Source organism: Camelus bactrianus, unplaced genomic scaffold (assembly GCF_048773025.1).
Source record: "Camelus bactrianus isolate YW-2024 breed Bactrian camel unplaced genomic scaffold, ASM4877302v1 HiC_scaffold_34, whole genome shotgun sequence".
NCBI lineage: Eukaryota > Metazoa > Chordata > Mammalia > Artiodactyla > Camelidae > Camelus > Camelus bactrianus.
Window position 1 is genome coordinate 6,916,334 of NW_027413949.1, and position 19,413 is coordinate 6,935,746.

Sequence of the window (19,413 nt, forward strand, 5' to 3'; positions counted from 1 at the left end):
AAGATCAAATTTAAAATAGCCTCTTAAAATATTCTTTTTTACAGAGTGGTGTATCTTCACATAGATATTCTTTGCACTGAACGGTTTGCCAGGAAGACTGGAAAGTAAAAGTTAAGTTTTACTGTGACTGTGTGGTGTGCATGGGGTCCAAGGGAATTGAGGGTCTTGTAGCAAAGGCTTCTGTGGGGCAAGACACAGTCTGAAAATGTGCTGATTGGTTCACACACTTCCCAATGTGCAACATAGTGGTGTGGTGTTTTGTGACTGTGCCATGTAGTGGGGCATACGTTGGTTTTCTCAGACACAGGTGGTGTTGTGTAAACAGAGATACAGCACATTGTGTCTGGAAAAAACATTGGGAGCTTTGCAGCAACCTATGTGAATTTTTACAGTGTCACTGAGAATTGTTCACCAGATCGTAACACCCCTGGCACAATTTGGGGCAACCCTAGGCTGAAGGTAACACCATGGTCAGGACAAGAAGAGGGAGATGACACCTGTGGCCAACCAGTGTGCACAATGGTGAGACTGGTGGCAGGGACACAAGCTGTCCTCACCATCATTGGAACAATGAGAGATAAGACCTTTCACATGCACACACAGGTCCCAGTCAGTCACATTCTGGGCCAAGTGCAGGGACTGCTCATCGCAGATCCAACCTGATGGCAGGCCTTGGGTGGGTGCATTCCTCACATTTACACTTGCCACAGTCCTCACACCCGTAGGTGTGCAGCCCCGAGTCTTCCTTGCTCAGTGGCTTAAGCTCACCTGGCCTGAGCTCTGATCTGGGCTGTTCCTGGTTATTCCAAGGAGAAGGATGACCCAGCAGCCTCTTCGCAGAAGGGCTGCTGCTGGGGCTTGTCCTCACGCTGCTCTGGTTTGATTGTCTACTCAACTTCTTTGTCCCAAATATAGGATTGAAGAAGGTGACCCTGCACGTAGAGGCCTTGGCTAACTTCACACAAAAGCCCTGAATGATAGCCAGCAGAGTTTTACACTGTTGAACACGGAGTTTCCCCTAGTGTGGAAGACAGCTTCTCAGAGCCAGATGGCATTAGACATACTGACGGCTTCTCAGGGAGAAACCGGTGTGGTTACTCCTGCCATGCGCTGTGTTCACATCCCTGATGACTCTGGAAATGCCCCTTCCCTTCTTGATGATGTAAAAAGCTGGATTCAGAATGTTGACGGTGCTGACACAAATGCCCCTGAAGTTCTCTCTGACGCCCCTCATTGGTTTCCAAGTTTGTTTTCAATTCCTAAAAGCTGTGCTCTATGTTTTCAGGAATATTTCAGCTATTGCTTGTGCTCATCAATGTTATTCCAGGGTTTTATATGTTTTTTAGCTTATGATGTGCTGTGTATCCTACCTTTGTCAAACTATGGTAAAATCTCTAATATGACCCCTTACTAAATGGCATGAACACGTACATTTTTCCATCAGAAAAAACTCAGATGAAACCCCAGTTCATTAGGAAGCAGCTAGGGGAGAATGGCGTCCACTTCCCTCTTTCCATAGATATGGAAGGAATTCACAGTGGGGAATATTGTCATCGGCGACCATCTGGTATTTGTAACTGCTTAAGTGTTCAAGGGTTCAGATGGCACTTTTCATGCTCTGGCCCACCAGGGTGGGACCGGAGAGGAGGGGTGGTTGTGTGGTCTGCCCAGCCCCCTGGTGGGGCTGTGTGCTTTTGCCCCCAACACCTCAGAAATGTCGATTGGGTTTCTGTTTTCTGTCTCTTATTGTTCATGACTCACTGCAACTGCACACACAGGCACTTGTTTGTAGTCTCTTGTGGTTTCTTTGTGTTTTGCTGCTTTAGATGTAGGTCCTGGCCTGTGCCGGTGCTGCAACAGGAGGCCCCAGGTCTCAGCCTGCCTAGATATTAGAGACATATATCAGCCTGACTTTAAGCTGCACACTTTTTTTTCTAGCACTTTTCCACAGCCTCCCTTCCTGCACACCCTTTGTTCTAAGCACAAGAATATTAGATGATTCCTAAAGCCAGAGGTCAACAATGTGCCCATAATGACATGCCCAGTGGAAGGAATAGCTGCTTCGGCAAAAGCAAGGACAATTTTGCAACAATTTGTCCCCCAGAATGTGATCTCTAAGGAAACCAATGACTCTCCTTGAATTCAAACCCCCTTCCTTCCCTCCCTGGCAGGCCCACAGTCTTGGAGGCATTAGCCTTCTGTGAGCTCTTTTGCCTGGCAAAGAAATAAAGCAGTCTTTTCTGCTTCATCCAAAATTCTGTCCTCAAGCCTCAGTTCAGTCATTGGGGTGAGGAGGCCAAGTTCAGGCATCACTTCTAAATCACTTTGGCACTGGAAGCCCTTGCCTATATTGACAGGCAGTGACAGTATTTAAGCATCACGTTGAGGAAGAAGAGACTTTTCCTATTCCTGCGTCTAGAGAAACTCCTCCCAGGCTAGATGTTGTCCCGAGGCCTTCAGTCACTGTAGCTCCTGAAAGTGCCCGTGGGCGATGGTGCAACTAAAAAGCAGTGGTCCTCAGGCGCTGAGCGTGCTTTTCACTTTCTCTCCATGGGGGTTGTATCAACTCGGAAGGACCCTTAGTTCTGAGGGGTCCAGGCTATGTTCTCATTTTTCAGGGAAGAGGGAAAGTCATCTTTATCAAAGGAAAGTCAAGGTTCAGAAAAACTTAATCTGAGCAGTGAAATAATTAGTGTTTTATTGCATAAATCAAGACATATCAATGACAAAAAATAATAATTTGTGCCTGACATTAGTCTAAGTTTTTAAATAGCATCTGAAAAACCCACTTGGGGAAGCTGAGACTGCAAATTCAGTAAGGCCTCTCAAAACTTTATTTTTCTATTCTTTTTTCTTTTCCTTTTTTTTTTTTAACTAAGGCTGTTCTACAGGTTAGCTGTTATATTTCATTGTATCCACTTTTAAATTTGGTCTTTCCATTAGTGCTAATAAAATAGCTGTCTGTGATGAGAGCTTTCTAAAAAATTAGCAATTTAGAAGTTTTTCCAACTCAAAGGGTCCATCATTGGCCATTGAAGAGTAATATCTTAATAGCCTATTTGTAGAAAGACCCAGCGGGAACTTTCCAGGCTACCATGGGCGCAAGAGGTATCCTCGTTGAGGGCAAACATGATGTAGCCCCCATGAGCCAAAAGTTCATTCCCTAGAAAGTCTGAGAAAGTAAAGAACTTTGTTTTATCATTAATAAAGCAGCAAAGGTTGAGACAACAGAGACCCCTCATGGACTGGAACACCTTATGGCAAGCTCCCTTGAGAACTGGTGCAGACTGACCAGGAGAAGGCTTGGAGTTCCAGTCTGTTCAGCTGGTCTCCAAATTCACACTGTGCATTCCCCTCCTGAGTGGGACAGACTGGGGAGTTTCCTCACTGGCCAACAGGCCAAGCTCTCAAGACACTGAACAGACAAAAAGAAAGCCTAATGTGACCAGTGGTTTTTCTCCTTATGACAAATGACACAAAAGACAGAGATAAAGAAAAATAGTGACAATGTCTGGTTGGAAAAATTTCCACAAACCAAGAGTAATTTACTGAATTTCAAACCAAGAGTCATTGAGTCCAAGGAGCTAACCCTACAAATATTTTCTCCTGCTAATAGAATTCTAGAAGAGGAAAATGCTTACCTTTCTCATTTCCAAAAGATTCTGCAGGAAGAGACCCAGGAGTTTGACCTGGTAAGAATCTCACCTTCTGCTGGCTTTTGTCAGTCGCCCCAGGATCTCCACCTGCAGCATCTGTGAGTGACGTGTGCTTAGCCAGGGAAATTGCAGCTCATCCTCACTGTGGACTTTTGGGGAGGAACAAGTGTTTCTCTATTCTTCTAGGTTCTTCTGGCTAGTATAAGAATTAAATTGACGTGAAAGAGATTAACAGGGGAAAATCAAACAAAATTTAATAACATGTACACGTCGGAGAGACTCATACCCCTGGAAGGCAGACAGCCGAAGCCCAGCAGGAAGAGCCCTGCCATCATTGCCAGCCCCCATGCCCATTCCTTCTCATGCTGCCCTGTGACCAGGCCCCAGGAGGGGGCCAGGCATGCACAGAAATCAGGACTTAGATCCAAACAAAAGTCTTGGCACCAAAGAAGGGAAAACATTGGGGCAGAGTCTTAGGGAGCTTGTAGCAAAACCCTCTCTGCTGACACACAGGGAAGGTGAAGCCTGGGGCAGGACGGGACTGTTCCACCACTTATGTGATGGACTTTGCGGGGCCCCACTTCACTCTCACCCTAAGGAAGCCCTTGTGGGAGAGGCTGAGTCCAGCTCCAACAAAACACCCTGCAGCTCTGTGGTTTGCCAGTTCTGTGGTTCCACTAGCCCAGGGAACTTGGACCACTGTTGTATGTGGAGCCTCCTTTTCCTCACCCCTAAAATGGGCCTGACACCCCAGCTCACAGGACTGGCCATGAGAGTCTCACAAAAGGTCTGCTGAATGCTGACAGCCCAGGCCTTGGTGTGTGGCCTCTCTCTTCCCAGGCCTTGACCCTGGTCCCCCTGCTCAGCCCCCAGACTCACATCCAGATCACCCTCCACACTGGGTCCAGCATCACCAGGTCAGTGATGTTTTTGCTGAGGGAGGGGATGAACCTGGATTCTGATCTCAGGGCCCTACAGACCCTTCCCTGAAAACCCCTCACCTTCAGCTCTGGGCCCACCCCACTGTTTGCAGATGGAGCAGTCTGGGACCCTTACTAGCCTCCTCGATCTCCACACCCCTCGCCCTACAAGAACCCTGGCTCCTAGTCAACCCCCAAGACTTGTGTCAGCAAATCACAGGGTGTTTGAACCTTGGCTACTCCCATCACCATGTCTACTTGCATCAGTTTTCCAGGCCCTCCTGGCAGTCACTTGGAAGGAGGATCTTAGCTAACATGGCAGTGGGAGGCGGGGCTGGAGGAGGAAGGCCTCTCCTCCCTTGATTTGGGGGCCTCCAGCTGGGGGTAGCCCCCTTCTCTGACCCTGCAGCCCCTCCCCTGCAGGCCACTCACCCCCTCCCGCAGCCTCTCCCGGGCTCTGGAGGCCCCGCCCCAAGGCGCTGGGCTTGGAGGCTGCTCTTGCCGGAGTGGAGGACAGAGCCATTGAGCCTGCCCCCCTCACCCGGTTCCCCAAGCCCCCCGACCTCAGACCCTGACACCTGACCCGGGCAATGGTAGCAGTGCTACGTGCCCTCCAGCATGTTCTGATTCCAGAACAATCCCAACGCTGGCACGCACTGGGTGTGTGATTCGGGGCTGTTGGCCTAGCCTCCCGGAGCCTGTTTCCTCACCTGGCAAATATTGGACGCCCACTTAACCGCCAGGTTCTCCTGAGGTCTCAGGGCCATGTCACTTTTATCCTCACCTACTGCTGAAGCAGAACAGAAAGCCCCACACCCTCCTTCCTTTCTCCTCATCGCCGCTCTGTGAGGCTGGCCCCACGGGGTCATCCTCCCTCCATTTCCCGGCTGAGGAGGCAGAGGCCTGCAGAATGGCAGTGGGGTGCTCAGGGGCCCACAGAGGAGAGGCCATATCCCCTTCTCAGCCAGAGGCCCTGGGGCAGCGTCCCTTCCCCAGTCCAGCTCCGCCATTGGTGGGAGTTGTGTCCTCCGGGCTCCCAAGCGGTGGCAGTCCCCCATCTGGGTGGAGCTGTGGATGGAGGGGACATGGGCCTTGGAGGCCAGATTGAGGTCCCTGCCTGCCCCAGGACCCCTGGAGTCTCTGCCACCCAGGCTGGAAACAAGGCCATGCTGAAGCCTTGCCCTCCCCGGGAACAGCTCAGAACACCCCCTGCACAGCAGGCTTTCTTCATCAACTCAGGAACGTGACCCCGAGGCACCACCTCTGACTCACAAGGTGGGAGGGGACAGGACACTTTGCTTCCTTATTCATATGAAGCTTCTGAAGTCATTCAGGAAAGATCAACTAAGCTCCCACCAGTTCCCAGACATTTCTCATGAGGCACCCGGGGCCTGTGTCATTGCTGAGTGGGGACCAGGGTGACAATCCTGACCGTCACTGACTAGCACTGATGGTGAGTTGGGCACAGTGTGGAGTCACAGAATGAACACATATCTGTCTCTGGCCCAGCCACTCGGACCCAGTACTGGGCGGCCATATGCACACCTAGACCATAGGATCCCTGCAGTGCTCATCCTTGGGATGAGAAGGGCGCCCTCCCCTCGGAGGTGCAGTGAAGACAGAATGAGTAGCAAGGACTCCTGAGGACAGATGGGGCTGGTGAGGGAAGAAAGTTACCCCCACCCACCCCGTCCACCCAGGAGACTGGAAGAAACCACTTGCCAGCAGGAGGGACTAGAATAGGAGCCAGAGACCCGCTAGCGCTGCCATCTGAGTGCCTCCTACTGGAGCAGCACGGAAACACCACATTCCCAGGGCCTTCTGCCCCTCCACCTGCCTGTGAACAGAACACATCCCTCGTCCTGCTGATCCAGAGAAGATGGGGATTTTTCAGACGCTTTAGTGAGAAACTGAAAACCACATCCCACCCCATCTCCTTCCCTCCTTGACCCTCCTCTCTCCAGAACTCAGGCCTCCACGCTACCTCGATGAGCAGACCCCTGCTCCAGGAATCAGCTTTGCTACACAGATCTTTACATTTCCAGAAGCTCTTCCTAAGGGGAAGGGTAAGAAGGAAGGAGAAGTTCAGGGAAAATGTGTGCATGAGGAGTTAAAGGGCAAATCCATTTTACTTGAGAACATGGAGTGTTCAGACTGTCTGGATGAGGGTCTCACTGGGATTCTCTGGGCAGGAAGGTGCTGTGGGGCTGGGGATGGAGCCCTGGGGTTGGTCACCTGGGGCCTCCATTTCCATTTCTACTGAGAAGATCCGTTTCCACCAGTTTAAGTTTCAGCTGGACAGGGCTCTGTTGGTATAAAGAGAACACTAGAAATTCTCCAATTTGACTCCAGCCCCTGGGATGTTTAATAAAATCAATTCCTAAAGCAGTAGGAATGGTGGCCTATTTCCCAAGGGGGCTTAGAGACTTGGCCCCCAACCCAGATAATGCCTGTCAAATTTGTTTCCCCCAGAAGGTGCCAGCTGCCTCGGGGGGGATGGCAGACAAATAAGTGACCCCACACTGACTATGAACTTCCTGTGGAGAGAAACCCACCCACATAGAAACTGACCCATGTCTCCTTCAGAGAGTGATTTGAGGCAGAGCAGAGAGGTCTGCATTAAGGGAGCAAAATTTCCTGAGGACTGGAACCCTTGGGGAGGGGAACATAGGAGGCTTGGAGGTGGGAAGCTGCTGCCCTGCTCGCTCTAGCTTTAGTCCCCTGACTGTCTTAATTTGCCCTGGATGAGACACACCCCCAGGGAACCCAGGGAGGACCTAGAGGGCATTCAATACATGAGACAGCAGGATGTTGAAAATCCACAGGAATGAAGTTAGCTCAGCCCGCGGAAGAATATAGGTAGGAAGCATCCACCCACTGAGAGCTGGGAGTCAAGGTCAGCATGGCCCCGGCAGGACAGACCTGGGACTGTGCAGGGGCCTGGACAGCAGACTTCCATCCAGAAGGCAGGCAAAGGAGAAGAGGCCATTCCCGAGATTCCAGAGACGGGCTTCACTGGATAGTCCATCCCATACACTGGCCACCTTGACCCAGTGCTCCACCACCCAGGCTTGCCCCTGGGCCACCACGCTCAGTCCTTGTGGTAGGGGTGATGATGCAGGTGGACACACTGTTGAGCTGAATGATAGTAGCATGGATGGTGGTGCCATGTGCTCATTGCTAGGGCTGTTTTTCTGGGACCAGGTGAATCCCAGACATTGAGAGGGAACCACCTTCTTCAACACCTCCTGGAGCAGAGGGAACATCACATGATCAGCCATAACTCATCTCTGCATCCCAGATGGGGATCACCAATCAGAGTGGGAGTCCAGGAAGTAGAGGACATGGCTGGAGCCTGGGTTTTTCTCTGTGCTGAGGGCACTAGCACCACACTGATTTTGGGACTCAGTGGGTAAAGGAGAGGGGAATTTCTACAAGCCCATCCTCAATAAATCCAGGCTCCAGAGGGCATCTCCACTATGCTTAACTCCAGGGGCATCTTCCACCATCCTGATCACATTCTGTTCTGACTCCCCAGATGCATGTTCCCCAGTAGCAGCTACACTCAGGCTGTTTGTTTCTCTCCCTGTGTTTAAGTTCACATCAGATATGTGATAAGTGCTGGGGCAGCTGAACCTCTGGGCATATTTCTGGGTGACCCTTGGACCTGGTTGCACAGGGTGACCTCCCCTCCCGCAACCAATGGGCCAGGCCCCACCCACTCTTCTTTCTGTTCTATCTATTTAATCTACACAGACACTCTGTGCAGGACATCCTGTTATCCTCCATCTCTGCAGGTGGACAGAGAAGGCTTGGGTTTGAGAAAGTTGCCCAGGTCACATGGTTGATAAGCCATGGAGCTGTGGTCTTGGATTCTGGTCCCAGAAGTCTGGATCCTGGAAAGGATGGAGTGGGACAGCTTATTCAAAGGGAAGCCCTGCCCCAGCACCCCCATGAGAGCCCACCCACAAGCACATCCAGCAGAGTCAGCAGTTCTGCCGCCAGCCTTGTGGGGAGGCTGTGAGTTCAGACTGCTCCTTACTTGTCCCCTTCCTCCTGGTCACGTATCAGGAGCAGAGGGGCCCTGGGGCTGGAGCTGGCTCTGTCTCCAGTTTTAAGGCAGGAGATGGAACACTGAGTGGACTGGCCCCGTTGCTCCGCCTCAGAGTGCGCCCTCACTGCGGCAGATGCTGCTTGTGCCACTACTGAAGCTGGTGGCGGTGACGCTGGCTGCGGCGCCAGTGGTGCTGGTAAAAACAGATAGGGGTTGTCCCCAGGCCCTGAGTTGACCCTTCCTCTGGCTCTTCAGCAAATTTTCAGCTGTGGGGTTGGCACAAGTGGAGGGGAAAGAGAAATGTTCACCCACAGAAATGACTTTCCCTGTCCCTTCCCCCAAAAGAAAGCTCTGCTGCCTTCAAAAGGGACACACAGCCTCTGAACCCCAACTCAGACATCTCCCCCTGCCTGCAGACCTCCTACCTTCTGGCCCTGCCTCAGTGGGTGCTAGAAGGTTCATAGTGACCCGGAAGAGGTGGGGCAGGTGCATCATGTTGGAGGGAACTGTAGCTTGTAGCATGTGGCTTGTGGAGTGTAGGCCAACTGTGCAGGGCTGCCAGGTGAGCTGCAGATACTGATGCCGCCAGGGGCCCAAGGTCCTGGAAAGGGCATGGGAGGTTTCTGCATGAACTAGAGTCAGAGGCCTGGACTTTCATCCATGCTGAGCTCTCACAGTCTCTTCTTTGGCCCTTGGACCCAGGTGGTGGCTTCAGCCCACTGCCTCCCCTGTGATAGTCATCCTTGTAGTGGGAGGACTGGTCATGGAGTAGGCCTGACAGGGATCTGCTGTGAGTGTGGTCTTAGTGACATCCTTTTCTCCAAGGCCATGGGAACAGCCTACTCCATCCTCCATGCACAGGAGCTTCAGGACTGGGCTGGAGACACTTTTGTGAGTGGGTTGCTCCCCTCTCCTCCTGCTCTAGTCCCCAGTTGTGGAGGTCATGGAGGTGCATGTGGAGAGAGCAGGTGAGGGAGATGGGGCTGTTGGGGGATGGGTCTCTCAGCGATCAGCTCAGTCCAACAGTCCTCTGATTCCCAGGGAGGCTGGGACCCCACCCACAGCTCTTTGGGACTCATTTTCTTCTTCAGGGGAATTAATAGATGTGTGAGCTCCAGGTTCTGTTAGTCTTTCCCCAGTACAGCCCCCGACCCTACTTTGTTCTGAGGAGACAGCAGCCCCTCTTGTGGACCCAAAGACCACCTACAGCTTTAGTTTGTCCTGTGATTCATCTGTGTGGGTGAATACGGGAGGTGCACCACGTCTAGAAGAGGCTGTGAGGGCATCATGGTTAAAGTGCTGTGGCATGTTCTTTTGCAAATGCAGAAAGGCCACAGGCCAGGGAAGGATGAGGCTGAGAGCATTTTCACTGGGGAGAGAGAAGGATAAATGTGAAGACACACAGCACGCCCAGCAGCCCTTTCTGCAGAGCCAGCCGCCAGGTGAGCATGTACCATGACTTCCTCCCATAACCCTGTGAGGTCCATGCCTATACAACCCTGTCTGTGAGAAGAGCAAAGTGAAGCTCAGAGAGGTGTGGGAACATTCCAAAGATAAACAGATTAAGGTGGGATTGTCACCACCATGCTGTGCTGGGATAGGCACTCAACTGTCACACTGCTCATGCAGGACCTGCTGGGAGCAGTGAAGGCCTGACAGGAGCACAGGAACACTGTGATGGAGGTGACGTTTCTACCTGGGAGAGCTGATACTGGGGACTCTATGTGATTCATTTTTGTGCTTGCTTTGAGTGTCAGCATGATACTGTCCCATCTGGGAACAGGGCTGTCCCCTTTCCACACCGGCGCACAAGGAGAAACATGTTCACACTGACATCACCATAAGCCACCAGCAGGATCAGGATCTGGAGCTCAGACCAGATAATCTCAGCACCTCAGCAACTGGTTCAAGAAGAGGACCTGATTGCCCACCTGAAAAATTTCTAGCTTTAAAAGTATATTTAATTAGGGGGAGTGATAAATAATTGATCCCTTCAAAATATTCTGTTATCTGAAGAACAATAGCACCTCTGCATTATAAGAGCAATATTTCAGCTAGCCATAAATAAACATCAATACGGGTATGAGAAAACAGGGTGTTAGAAATTACAAAAGGGTCTCAAGATTATGCAGGTCAGAACTGAGAACTGTCCAAAGCATGGGCTGCATTCCTTCTAAGCTACCTGAGGCTTGGTCTGCTTCTGACATGGAACAGACGGTTCTGAGAAAACCACACTCCTCAGAGGACCCCAGGGTGTTGAGAGATTTGGGTTTGGACTCCAGACCAACCCTGATCATCTCTAAATATGGGATTTGAGACTCTTCTGCATCTGATCCAGGCTTGGTTCCAAGGAGTGAGGCATGATCCAGGCAAGAGAGCAGACATGGCTGGATCAGAGCATCACCAGTGACATTAACAAAGAGACCAGGGCACTAAGATTTCCAGTGATTTAGCATCATGGCTGGGACGGGTCATGTGTTCTCCAGTGAGTTCTGAACATCCAGCACTGCCCTCAAGGAACTGCAGGGGGCGCGCGAAGCCAACATTTCTTAGATGGTGGGGCGCATGCGCATTCCGCGACAGACGTGGTCGGCGTCTTCCCTGGGGGCGACGCTCCTTTTCCTCAGGGAGGAGCGGGAGGCGCCATGGCGGCTTCGGGACTGCGTGGCCCTCGTCCCTGCAGGAGGAGGACGCTCCTCGCTCGCTGTCTGAGGTAATGCCGGTTTCCCCGCATGCTAAGCCAGCTTCACACCGGGGTGTGTGTGGACCTGGCCGAGTTGGGTTTCCAGTCCAGGAGGGAGGGGACTGGTGCGCTGGCGGACCCGCTTCGACTGTTGTCCTCACCTGCTGGGAGGGGGTGAGGGTCCGCGTCCATCGGGGCCACGGGGGTGTTCGCGCCCCCTCATTCTCACTGCCTGGGTCCCCCTCCTTCCCCGTGTGGTCGGAGGTGTTTACACCACAGGTCACGGGCGGGGACTCGGGTGTAACGTGAAAGGGGCTGAGAAATTACTGAAACAGGAAAAGAGGTGTATGAAAACACATTATATTAACTTTTATATTTTGTGTGTCAAAGTCAGAGTTTATTATGCTTTTAATTTCCTGTCTTTAAAGGAATACAATTATTTATTTTGTACTTAAAATATTTTATATTTAAAATGTGCTTCTTAGCTTATCTCATTTTCAAGTCAAAATATTGCCACGATTGAGATTTTCTCATAATGAGAAGGAAAAGCTGGGCTGGACTAACAAGCTAACTCTTAAATCTAAGTGTAATAAGTGTCAGTTTACTGATCTAAGTACTGCTGGGCTAACTCAGAAATCTGAAGTTTAATAAGTGTTTGTTTACTGGGCTAACAAGTTAACTCATAAATCCTAGCTCAACAAGTGCCAGTAACTGGGTTCTGGCCAGCAGAAGTCCCACTGAGACTGAATGAATTACTCAAGACTCTGTGGAAAAAGTCAAGAGAGGGAGAGGGTGTCGGGAGCCAACTCCACGAGCCTCTCAAATGCTCCCACATTTATTGTGTACAATCAAAGGAAAAATCACTAACAGTTGTGTGATGGAATACAGGAATTTAAGGAAAGACAGGGTGGGATTGAGATTGTAGAAATCACTGTGAGTGCAAAGGCTTTGTTTATCTTTAGGGAAGTCATGGGAAGAGGGGAACAAGATATATCCTTATAGATATGTTAGAAAAGGCCACCAGCCCAGCCAGCTCCTTGTTTGGGGCATAGAAGACTATCTAACAGCAGACACACCCTGTGTTTATAGCTGAGGGCCTGGGTTGTTGCTTTGCAATGAGCAGAGTTCTATCTAAAACCTCAACTATGCAAGAAAGGCGTTGTCTCTGCTTTTTACTGCCAGGAGACTGGCATGCGGATGCACAGGTGCCTGTTTGCAAGGCAGTTAACTAAGCACATTTGTTCTTCTTTAAGGAGATGAGTGGCTGGGGTCTGTTACAATTTGTTAACCCAATCATGGGCTCCCAAAATTAACATGCTCTGTTCCTAATAGATAAATTCCAGTGTACTGATTCCCTGCTTTTGCTGTTCACACCTTATTGGCTAATAGCCCCATGCTTGCAATTAACTCTATAAAGCCTAATGCACAAGTTTTGGAGGTGCTCAGAGCTTCAGAGCAGAAGCCCCTCTGAGCCTGCCAGTGTAATAAATCTGAGTATTCCAACCCTCCAAGTGGTGCTTGTTTCTTGGCTGGCCTGTTCTTTCCGTAATATTAATACAGTGACAGTCTTAAATATATGTAAGTATAAGCTTATTGAAAAACCTTTTGCAGCATTCCAGGGTGACCAGTTTTGTTAAAAATAATACCTAGGCCACTACCAAATTCTTACAAGAATATAATTTTAAAAATTGTGAATTACTTTTATAAGTTCCAAATACAGTGGTGATTTTTAAAATACCAACCATTGTACATACTGCTTAAGACCATTTGAGATGAAATATATTCAAAGCTAAATCGTCAGAATATTTAAAAGGCAGGACAATGACTGCTTTTCATTGCAAATATATTTTCTCCTAATAAATGCAAAATATGAAGTTATTTAGCTTAGATTTCTATACCTTTGTTCAAAAGGTGAAATAAGAATATAATCTTTTTTCAATTTTAACCCTTTCCCATAAAAATTGGTATTTGTATTTGTAGAATCTTAATTTCCCTTTCATTTTTTCTTTTGATTTATTTTCTTTAACAGAGAGTGCTTTCCTATGTCTCGTTAAAGTTTTTTATTCTCCTATTCTAGATCCAAGTCACTTTCTGACACTGAGAGTAAACAAGGGGAAACGCCTTATAGTAAGTGTGCAACTTTTGATGTGGTCAGGAATTTTTCTTGGAGAAATCTCTTTACAATTTCTGCTCAGATCACAGTATTATCCCATTATGAAAACTGAATACAAAATTGTAATCTGTTTACACCAGGACGCTTCCAATTTTGGCACAGCACATTTCCTGGTATTTTACATTAGATATTAATACAATATTTGATTTTATTTACATATTGTACAGTAATACATATTTTATATATGAATATCTGCTGAATGCCATTAATTTGCATGGGGTGGTAGCTGATTGCATTTGATCTTTCTGACCATTAGTTATTCTTAGGTGTGTCTAAAGTACTTCTTAGAACACAAATTTGACTACCACACCTCTCATAGAATATTTTAAAGGTTATTATATTTTAAATTATAGAAGCAGAAATGTTATCCATTACGTTTATGAAATGATTAAGTCACAATTTGGTAAATGATTAAGTCACAATTTGGTGTAATCATATTCAGTGGAGGAATGATGGCTTCTACATCTTTTTACATCTGCCACAGTTGCTTCTCTATACTATTTGTGACCATGAGCATTTTTATGGCAAAGTGATCTTTTTCCAATTCTATTTTTTTTCTTTTATTTCAGTACAATCAGTAAAGCTTTCCTTTGCAGTGATGGCATTGTTTTTAACATGAAGGTACCTTGTCATCTGACGCATTTGTACCTGATGGGCTACTACTCTTGTACAGAGCAAGGAAAAGCATTTTCATATCTCCATCTGTATTCTAGATCTTATCTAATTTCTTAGAAGCATTTTATAATCATTTTTAGTTATTTTAATTGTACTAAACACAGAAGAACTGATCACTTTTTATCTTTACCTACCTCATCACCTAAATGGACACAGATATTATAATAACATGTGAGTTTGATGAAATTGAGAAACGTTCCAGGGTTTGAGCTTCAAGTATTTTTATGTGATTTTCTAAGAGGTAATTAATTTCTGGCACAAAATATGGAATTATCTAAAACCACTTGCAGGGTTGTCTGTCATTTTGTCTTATTTGACTTTTGTCACATAGCTATCAGCTAGGACCCGGTGAGTTTGAATATTTTAAAAAATATTTCTGATTAGAAAACATCAGGAAGAAACATTGAATATTTATGTTCACGACTCTGGTATCATTATTGTAATGTGCTATTTGTTTTGGCGTATATTTGATTTTGTTCCAGTAGTGTGAAATGTAGGCATGGGAACAAAATTAAAAACAACAAAAAATTCTTGAAGTCAGTCACAATGAATTATTAGTCATTTTATTTTTATTTTATAAACAGGCCATTTGAATATGTTCAGCCATGAAGTGAAACAGACTCACTGAATTCTGAGTCCTGAGAGACAGTGACCCAGACACAGCCCTACCAGTAAGTAATGTGGTGATTTGATACAGATATATATTGTGAAATGATTATCACAATAAGGATACTTCCATAAACCCATAAAATTCCCTTTTGTGGTGAGAATTTTTGAGATCTGCTCTCAGTAACTTTCAGATAAATAATACAGCATTGTTAGCTGTAGTCACCATGCTGTTCATGAGATTTCCCAGAACTTAGTCATCTTAAACATGGACGTTTGTACTCTTTGAGCATCTTCTCATTTCCCCACTCCCAGGCCCTGACAACCACCACTCTGTTCTTTGTGTGAATTCGGCTGTTTTTAGATTACACGTGTAAGTGAAATCATGCAGCTCTACTTTTTCTTTTTTCACAGTCTGCAGTGTGTTGATTTGATCCACTTACATACAGCAATGTGATCACAAACAGATTTAACACCTCTCACATGACTCACAAGTATAATTTTCTTTATTTTTTGTGGCAAGAATATTCACAAGATAGTACCTTAGGAACTTTGGAGACTGGTACAGCACTGTAGTCTGTAATCACTGTGCTGTGCATTTGATCTGCATGACTTATTTATCTTCTGGTTGCACATTTGTACCCTTTAACATCTCCCCGTTTCCTCCACCCCGACACCTAGTTACCACCATTTTACAATTTGTTTCTAAGTGTTTGCTTGCTTGTTTTTTGTTTGTTCGTTTGTTTTTGTATATCTGATATCTTACATTTGTCTTTTCTCTGTTTATTTCATCTCACCAAGCATAATACCCTCAAGGTCAATCTGTAATATCACAAATGGCAGAAATTCCTTCTTTCATAATGCAGAATAATATTCCATTGTATGTCAATGTCATTTCTTCTTTATCCATTCTTTCATTGTTAGACACTCAGGTCATTTCCATATCTTGGCTATTGTGAATAATGTTGTAATAAACATGCGAATACACCTATCTTTTCAATACCCTGTTTTCACTTCCTTCAGATGCACACCAGGAAGGAGGACTGCTGGAGCATATGGTAGCTCTTTTTAATTTTTGGGTAACCTCTATAGCTTTTCCATAGTGCTTGAACCAGGTTACATCCCCACCGACAGTGTACAGGGGTTTTCTTTTATCCTCATCCTGGCCAGCACTGTCTCTTGTCTTCTTGTTGATGGCCTTTCTGACAGGAGGGAGGGGATATCTCATTCCAGTTTCAATTTTCATTTCCCTAATTGTTAGTCATGTTGAATATCTTTTCATGTACATTTTGTGTATTTGGGTGTCTTCTTTGGAAAAATATAAATTTAGATTCACTGCCCATTTTTTATATTGGATTTTCTACTCTTTTTTTCTTTTTTTTTTTTTTGCTATTGTGTTATATGAGGTCTACATATATTTTGATATTAACCCTCCATCCAATATATGATTTGCAAAAATTCTCTCCTACTCTATATTAGGCTTTATATTTTGCTGATTATGTCTTTTGCTGTGCAGGATCTTTTTAGTTTGATGTAGTCCCACCTGTTGATATTTGCTTTTCTGGCTTGTGTTTTGAGGTCATATCCCAAAATTATTACCCAAACCAGAGTTATGTATCTTCCTCTCTATGTTTTCCTCTAGGAGTTTTAAAGTATGAGGTCTTACATTTCAGTCATTAATCCATTTTAAATTATATTTGTGAGTAGCGGAAAGTATGTTTCCAATTTCATTTTTCTGCTTGTGGTTTTCCAATCTTCCCAGCAACATTTGTTGAAGATGCTAGAGTTTCCTCATTCAAAATAGCATTAAAACCAATAAAATACCTAAGAATACACTTTACTATGGAAGTGAAAAATTTGTACTTTGAAAACTATAAGACTTCAATGGAAAAAATTGAAGAAGACAAAACAAGTGGAAAGATACACTGGGCCAGAAGTATGGCTAATGGAACAGAAGAATTAAGGTTAAAATGTCCATAATACCCAAAGCCATTTACAGTTTCAGTGCAATTTCTATCAATATTCCAACAGCATTTTTTACACATGGAGAGAAATCAATCTTAAAATTTTTTTATGTGACTACCAGAGACCCAGACACCAGAGCAATCCTGGGAAAGAACAAATTGGGAGTCATCACACTTCCTGATTTAGAACTAAATCACAATGCTACAGTATGAGACACAATGATATTGGTATTAAAATACACACATGGTTTAAATTAACAGTATAGAGGACCCAGTAGTAAACCCCTGTATACTAGGTCAACTACTATTTGAGATGGAAGTAAAACACGTTCAGTGGGCAAAGGATAGTCTCTTTGACAAATGGTGCTTGGACACCTGGATACTACTTTTAATTTTTGACAGAAATTCCATACTGCTTTTCCTAGTGGCTGTGGTTATTTACATTTTTACCAACAACACACAAGGATTTTCTTCACATCCCTTCCAATCCTTGTACTCACCTGTCTTTTTTGACTGTAGCCATTGTAACAGTTGTGATAAGGTCTCGTGGTTTTGATTTGCAATTCCCTGATGATTAATGACAACCTTTTCATGTTGGACATTTGTACGTTTTCTTAAGGAAAATGTCTATTCAGATATTTTATTCATTTTTAATTAGATTTTATTTTTTTGGCTGCTAAGTTGTATGAGGTATTTATATACTTCAGTAAATACCATTTATCAAAAGATGGTTTGCTAATAGTTTCTCCCATTCCATATGATGTCTTTTAAGTTTTTCAAATTCTTTTCTATGCAGAAGTTTTTACATTGACTTAGTCCTGCTTGTTTCTTTTTGCTTTTGCTTTGGTTGCCTGTACTTTGGAGTCATATCTGAATAATCATTATTTACAAGATCAAGGTCAAGGGGATTTTACTCTATGATTTTTTTTACGGTATTTTATGATTTCAAGTCACAATATGACTATTTTATTGCGAGATATTTTTGTGAGTAGTGTAAGATGGGGTCCAATTTAATTCTTTTATATTCATTCGACTGTACCAGTTTATATTTTGACTGAAAAATTAAACAAGTGTTACCTTTTCTTCATATTCTTGCAAATTTTCTTTTTCTTTTTTATAATAGCCATTCTAACAGGTGTGACGTGATGTGTCATTGTGATTTTGATTTACGTTTCCCTGATGATTAGTGATGTTGAGCATTTATTCATGTACCTATTGGCCATCTATATGTCTTTTTGAAAAAAAATCTACTCAAGTCCTTTAGCCTATTTTTAATTTTTAATTTTTTATTTTATTACTATTATTTTATGACTTACTTATATATTTTATAAAAAAAGTTTTTTGATTAAAAAATGGAAAAAAAAATTGCCTGTATGTTATTTTATTCTGTAGTTGCTTTTTAGTTTGCTGATTATTTGTTTTGCTATGGAGGTTTTTTTGGGGGCTTTTTTGTTTTGTTTGGTTTGGTTTGGTTTTTTTGGTGTTGTTGTTTTTTAAATTTGCTGTAGTTCCACTTGTTTGTTTTTGCTTTTGTTACTTGACCCTTTGGTGTCATATCCAAAAAATATTTGCCAAAACCACAGCAAGGAGCTTTTTGTTTACATTTTCTTCAAGTAGTTTTACAGTTTTTGGTCTTACATTTAAGCCTTCAGTCCATTTTGAGTTAATTTCTGTGAGTGCTGCAAGAAAGGGTTCCAATTGTATTCATCTGTAGGCCATTATCCAGTTTTTTTCCGGCACAATTTATTGAAGAGTCTATAGTTTTCCCTTTACATCTTCTTGGTTCCCGTGTGAAGTACTTGTTGACACTATATAAGTGGGTTTGTTTCTGAGCACTTGATTGTTTCATTGGACTTGGCCTCCATTTTTTACTGTTACCTACCATTTTTGATTACTATAGTTTTGTAATAAAGTTTGAAATTAGGAATTGTGATATCTCTAGATTAATTATTTGACCAGGTTGATTTGGCTATTAGGGGTGTTTTGTGGTTCCATACAAGTTTTAGGCTTGTTTTCTGTATTTCTGTGTAAAAGTCATTTGAATTTTGATAGGGATTGCATTGAATCTATAGACAGCTTTGGGTGACACAGACATTTTTACAGTTTTAATACTTCTAATTCATAACCATGAAAATTTTTTCCATTTATCTTTTTTCAGTTTTTTTTTTTTTTTTAAATCAGTGTTTTGTCATTTTCACTGTAAGGATATTTTACCTACTTGGTTTAATTTATTCCTAATTTTTTTGATGACATTTTAAATATGAATGCTTTTTAAACTTATTTTTCAAATTGTTTATTGTTGGTATATAGAAACACACTGCTCTTCACATGTTGATATTTGTATCTTGCAACTTGACTGAATTTGTCTATTATTTGTAATAGGTTTTTGATGGAATCATTAGGATTTTCTACATATAAGATCATATTAAATGCAAACAAATAGTTTTGCTTCATCCTTTTCAATTTTGATTACTTTTATGTATTTATCTTGCCTAATTGCTCTGGCCAGGACGTCCAGTATTATGTGGTAAAGGAATGGTGAGTGCACAAACATTTTCTTTATATTTTTGTCAGAAAACACTTCACCATTGAGTATGATGTTTGCTGTGAATTTGTCCAGTATGACATTTATTATGTTTAATTACTTACTTTGTATAGCAATTTGTTGAGGCTTTTTATTAT

At 44.5% G+C, this 19,413-nt stretch overlaps 1 long non-coding RNA gene and 1 pseudogene across 1 annotated transcript in view; one reads left to right on the plus strand and one right to left on the minus strand.

The window, feature by feature from the left end:
* Positions 1-394: 394 nt before the first annotated feature.
* LOC141576788 (protein sprouty homolog 2-like) lies at positions 395-5,343 on the minus strand (annotated as a pseudogene).
* Positions 5,344-11,191: 5,848 nt separating this feature from the next.
* Positions 11,192-19,413, plus strand: part of LOC141576781 (uncharacterized) — a 48,331-nt gene continuing 40,109 nt past the window's right edge. Inside the window, exons 1-3 of the long non-coding RNA XR_012505202.1 lie at positions 11,192-11,343; positions 13,391-13,440; positions 14,746-14,832. This is a non-coding gene — a long non-coding RNA (uncharacterized LOC141576781). The remainder of the gene's footprint in view (positions 11,344-13,390; positions 13,441-14,745; positions 14,833-19,413) is intronic.